This window comes from Schistocerca gregaria, chromosome 2 (assembly GCF_023897955.1).
Source record: "Schistocerca gregaria isolate iqSchGreg1 chromosome 2, iqSchGreg1.2, whole genome shotgun sequence".
Classification (NCBI taxonomy): Eukaryota; Metazoa; Arthropoda; class Insecta; order Orthoptera; family Acrididae; genus Schistocerca; species Schistocerca gregaria.
In genome coordinates, this window is record NC_064921.1 from 326,921,824 (window position 1) to 326,927,879 (window position 6,056).

At 39.6% G+C, this 6,056-nt stretch overlaps 1 protein-coding gene across 5 annotated transcripts in view; it reads right to left on the reverse strand.

Annotated features, from left to right (window-relative positions):
* LOC126336973 (mitochondrial import inner membrane translocase subunit Tim21) overlaps positions 1-1,452 on the reverse strand; it is a 44,894-nt gene extending 43,442 nt beyond the window's left edge. For 2 of the 5 annotated variants that reach the window (XM_050001191.1, XM_050001190.1), the window contains exon 1: positions 1,357-1,452. The gene's annotated coding sequence lies outside the window, so the exon portion shown is untranslated. Of the gene's footprint in view, positions 1-605; positions 736-1,266 lie in introns of those variants that run through there. The other 3 variants (XM_050001189.1, XM_050001188.1, XM_050001193.1) reach the window with 2 other exon arrangements.
* Between the last annotated feature and the right edge of the window lie 4,604 nt (positions 1,453-6,056).

Genomic DNA, 6,056 nt, shown 5'->3' on the forward strand with positions numbered 1-6,056 from the left:
CAAGTTTTAAGTGGCCAGCTACCCCATCTCCTCCCCTACAACACATTTTACTCCATAAAAATTTCACACTAATCTCTGAAGTAGGAACCTTTTGTTCTGGAGGCTGTTATTGTCATGTGAATCCATTAGTAATTGTGAGAGTTGTGCCTTATCAGGTAAACAATTTGTAAATTTAGGTACAAAATGTTTACAGTTCTTCATGTATGTGCAGTTTTACTCACTGAATGTACTCTCACTGTATGTCCCAAAAAATTAAATTTTACAATTGATTCTATTAACTGGACTTTATCTTAATCTTCCACAAAGAAAATAATTTCCAAAAAACTAAATTTTATGGAGAAAGAAGCTATCTGCCACAACGAATAAGAGCACATAAGAAAATACTACACACATGGCAATAAAGTCTTTAGCGCTGAGCTAAAGCTTTGTGGAAGAAGTAGATGAGAAATATATCCAAAGGAGTACAGGCTGCCCCAAAGGAGTACAGGCTGCCACTAATATAGAGAATGTTAGGGACGTATACAACCTGAAATATAAGAGTTATTGAAAATATTCGTGTCTGATATCAACATTTGTCATTTATAACTATTACCAGTATCACTCACAGTAACATATCTGTTTCCGCCGACTTCTGTGTCTCTAATTCGCATAAAAGTAATGTCTCTCACTCACTGACATATATGAAAACTAAACCTACTTCAAAAGGATAGCAAATAAGTCCTGAACAGGTCGTTTGCAAGGTCAGTGCTAAACATAGAAAGTAATTACAACACGGTATAGGGTTGCTCCACTGCAGCAATATGAAAAAAAGCACACGGTTACTGATATACATGTCCCAAGAAATGTGACTCTCACCAAGAAATATCTCACAGATTGGAACAGTCAGTATCTTAACTACATAAAAGGGATTATATCGGAATAACAATAAAAATGCTGACATAATTCAACCGTCTAAGTAACAGCATTTTTGACAGTATCCTTTAATATAAAGCTGTACGCGCAATGGCGGGAACAAATCCTGACCCGTCAAGAGAGCAGAGCCGGGGGCTGTGGAGATACAAAACAGGAGTAAAAACTGTTCAAAATATGTTTTCCTTTACAATAACAGAAAGTTTGGGGCACATTAGAAGTTTTGCCATGCATACGTCTCGTCAGCTAGTGAACCACTTCAGTATAAAGTGAACAGCAGCAATAAGGATTATAGATATATTAATATCACAAGACGTTCGATAACTTCAAGCCAGTTTAAAATTTTCCCAAACTTACACTTCGCGTATTAAGTAATTACAATCAACATATTCCTGATAGTTTCTCCAGTCACCCCCTTGGTTTTATCTACTTTATTTTTCTACGCACCGGCAGCAGACAACTCTACCAATTACTTTGAGACGAGTCTCAAAGGTACACAATCGCATCATAGAGTATCCACTTGCAGCAGTAGCGATGCGCCTGATTGCTGGTCAGAGTAATGAGAAACATTTTAAGATGTATCGTGAGAATTACTGCTCTAATACCAGTGTTCTGGTGTTTAGGAGTAGTTCTAACTAAATGTAGCTGGAAGAATAAAGTCAGCTTGGTTAATACCGTCTTGTGTGACTAATAAAAGTCTTATTAAGACCAAACGCGTGTCGTTTTATAATAAAGAATCTCCAGTGGTCAATTTTTTTTGCATCTTACGCCGTTCGTCACGCCCTTCTACATAAATGTGGTCTATTTTGGCACACAGCACTTTCTGTAACACTGAATATTCACGATTTCTTGTTGTGAAGGTCTACTGCCGCTCGCCATTTCGTGTACTGTGTTTTGGTGCTGTGTTATGGGCATACATATCATACATATCGCATGTTTGTTTCTCATTGGTACTAGAAATGCTGCCGAAGGATATAAGAATATTAGCAAAATAACTGTTTCACCTAGCATGAAAGAAATACGTGCTATAACAAGTTAACAAGTTGCGGATTTAAAATCCTTTCGTGGCATCGTTGTGAAGAATATTATAGAAGGAATATTTCTACAAAATCCCTCTCCTGGCTGCATTGCCTTCAACCACCACTGTGCTAGCCGATGAAGAGTTTCTGGGTTCCTACTAAACTAAGTGCTACACCATGCCAGTGCTGCATCACTGATCAGTTAGTACGGGATGGGGTGTACTAGGATTACATTAACGTACAATAGTGGTACAACAATAAAATTGACATTATAATAACGTTTAAAGTATAATAATGTTCTTGCTAGTGGCATAGCATTGAGTTGCATCCACATAGTTAATGTTCTATCGTTAAAAAAGGATTCATCGACAGATGTCCTTTTGCGGCGTTGTAGTGCCTATGTTGGTTAATTTGGGGCAGGGGACCAAACAGCAAGGTCATTGGTCGTAGTGCCTGTGTTATTACGAATTACGGTGCAAAGATCTTTCGGACATGCATGCATGTTCAATAGGAAATGCGGCAATTACAGCCGTTATGAAATACAAGAAATGTATAGGCAACCATCATCTGTATAACTGATATTCAATTCAACTGCTACCGTGCCATCTTGTAGGGATTTTGTGACCCCCAGGTGTGCACATTGTGTTCACATTTCTGCTAAGGTGAAATGTCCATTCATCACTGAAGACATTATACAGAAAATCTTCATTGTCAGGAAGCAACATTTTATTTGCAAAGTTGACATGAAACTATAGTTTGTTGGCTTTAGAGCTTGTAACACCTGGAGATGATAAGGACATATTTGTAAGCATCTCTTTAAAAGTCTCTACACAGATGTCACTGAAATTCCTAATGCAATGCACAACTAGCCTTATCAACTGATTTTTTGTTGCTAGCTGTGAAAGATTCTCTCTGTTGTTCAACACAGTCTTCAGTCACTCTTGGTTGTCACATACTCTTTCCTTTTCAAAGACAACCAGTGTCTTCAAATTCATGGTACCATTTACGGTACACATGTTGCGCTGTGTCAACAGATTAGTCTTTTCGACATGTAAAACACGAAACACTTTCTGATCGCTAGTCGCCATCTTTGCTACTAGCACTTTCTAATGGAAGACATATGAAACAGTGCATTCACGAGCGCACAAGCATACAAATAAAACTGTTTGAGTTGCTCTTTTATTTGAAGTATTATTTATAAGTTGAATGTAATAAATGCTACGCACAAAGTCTTAAAACCCTGATATTCTTTAGAAACACCTGATACACATGAGTATGGCGATTTGTGGGGTGTAATTTGGTTCAACTGCTGGTGAATTCCCTAACTTCTTCAGACTAGCAGGCATTGTACCAGTTTGCAAAGAAAAGTGACAACAGTGAAATATCAAGCTACAGGCCTCTCTATATGATCCCCGTGATGGAATAAATAATGAAATGCCAACTTTTAACTTATGTGGAAGGCAATAACCTCTTTCATGACAAACAGGACAGTTTTTGGAAGGAAAAGCAAGCCTTACTGGTGTTTCTTACTAGATGTGCTATACCTATGGCTCTTTCCTTAACTGGAAGAGGCCGAACCACAGAACTTTATTTGCCAGCAAGATACTGTGCCAGCTCATTGGCATAACCAGTATATGATTGGTTACATCACATTGTGCCCAGTCGCTGTATTGGCTGCAAGTGGCTGAATGACAGAGCGTGTTTTTTGCATGCCACCAACAATTACTCGATCTGATGCTGTGTTATTTTTGCCTTTGGGGCTTCATGAAGTATCACTTGTATGTCCTCTGCTACCAGCTGATATACCTGACTTTAGAAACAGCGTTGTTGCAGGAATTACTCCAGGCATTATTATCAAGGATTGGGAAGAACACACATATCGACTTGATGTGTGACTTATCTCGTATTGAACACTTGTTAGAAAAGCTGTTTGTGCTGCTCTTCCATTTTATGGCTTATTTATAATTGTAAGTTGTATGTAAGCCTTAAAACACCGATAATTGTTTAGAAACACTGGGTATTTCACACATTTACCTTCTGTAGTAGAGGCTTTAACTGATGAGCAAAAACATTAAGACCGCTGCATACTGCAATATTGAAGTCGCTGTGGCATTTCAGGCATTTGACACAACAAGGAAAGAGCGCAGACTAATTAGGAATCGTTCTAGTGACGATACAGGCACGAAATCGGGAAACCCTCTAACATAAGGGACTTGTGACAAAGGAGGATTGTTATGGACCGGAAACTGGATATGAGTGTGTCAGAAATGGCGAAGCTGGTCCTCCAGATGTTACTGTCACGAGCTCTATGGAAAGTGGTTGAAAGAAGGTAAAACCATGAGTGATCGACAATGTGTTGAACATCCACACTTCATCAGAAAATGTGGAGGTCAGAATCTTGCCTTCACTGTAATGCAGGATAGACAGTTATCTGTGGCAGATCTGATGACAGAGCACGGTGCTAATGCAGTCACACTTGTATAAGATCACATCGCTCAGTGTACATAGTTAAACATGGTGCACCACAGACGATGACCTTTACGTATTCCCATGTTGAGCCAACATCTTCAATTACGTTTACTGCACGCATGTAATCATCGAGATTGGACAGTGGATGAATGGAAACGTTTTCCTTGGTCGGATAAATCACGTTTATTGCTACACTAGGCCCATGGTTGGGTCATCAAGCCGAACAACTGTTCGAAACATGCGTTACACCAGAGAAACAGGCTAGTGGGACGCTATAGGCTGCAGGGCGACATTCGCCTGGGCTTCCCTGGGAGCTGTGGTAATAAATGAACACATCATGAACATTACTGCGAACCACCTACATCTCTTGGTGTTTGATGTCTTGAGGGATAACAGTCTATGTCACAACAGTAGAATCGTGCTACAATGGTATCAGCAGCATCATAGTGAACTCAGGTTGATGTCTTGGCCACTAAATTTGCCTGATTTGAACCTAGCTGGGAAACATCTGGGCTGGTACTGGATGCCAGCTCCGCGCCCAAACAATGTACCCCTTATTTACTATAACCACGTGACCTGTACATATACATCTGGCTTTGCATACTCCTGGAAACCTATGAAGGACTTGTCGAATCCATGCCAAGCAGAATTCTTGCTCTATTGTATTGCAAAAGTGGACCAACACGATATTAAGCAGGTGGAAAAATGTTATAGCTCATCAGAGTATTATTTAAATTTTGTACCAAGGAGAGCTCTGGCAAACAACATGCATTATACAGAGTGTAGAAAGTAAGCAGCATTTCGTGTGCAGTAATTGTGACGCCACCACTTGTGAAGGGACTTCAAGGACTGTTGATGCGCCTTTTTGCCGTTCATACACGCGACATCTAATGGCACGGTTTTAGACATAGTGTCAGCTGAGATTATCCAGATAAAGGTAGTTCTCATACTTGTTATAGTATTAGAACTACGCCAACAACAAGAAGAACGTAAAACGTAAATGCTGGCGGCAAAAGAGAATTCCAAGTAGAATTAACAGGGAGGCATCAAACAAATAAATAGCACTCAAAGACGAATATTTATCTGAGAACCGTTTCCAAGTTACTAAAATTTTTAGAACTTGTTGAGACATTTATTGAGATCCATTCATAAATTAGTTATTCACATGAGGAATCTGGTACTGGTTCTGAGTGAAACTGCAGGCTGTCTGAACTTGTTTACATACGGTGTAGTCGTATACAGAAAGATGACATCACCAGGAAATGCTACGAAATTCTGAGAGAAAGATGACCAGCATCTGTTGAAAATATTGCAGCACCTAACATATAATGTATTGCGAGAAAGCATAGGCGTTCGCAGGGTGGGACAAGAGAGGACACTTGCCCCCATTAGGAACCTAGTGCAGGTTTTTTATTCATTAGAGAATTCCCTTGAAATTTTAGCAATAACTGTCCGCAACATTACTGAACCACAGATTAAAATTGCCTGTGACTTTAGCAATGACTGTCTGTCTTCGTAATTTTTGGTTTCCATTCCACTTACGAGAAATTATACTGACTCCTTTGTGCCAGCCAGTTTTAGTACTAGTGTACATCAACCTTTACAGAACAGTGCTGGTGTAGTGTCACCAGGCTCTTCTTCGTACAGCCCTTTTTGAGG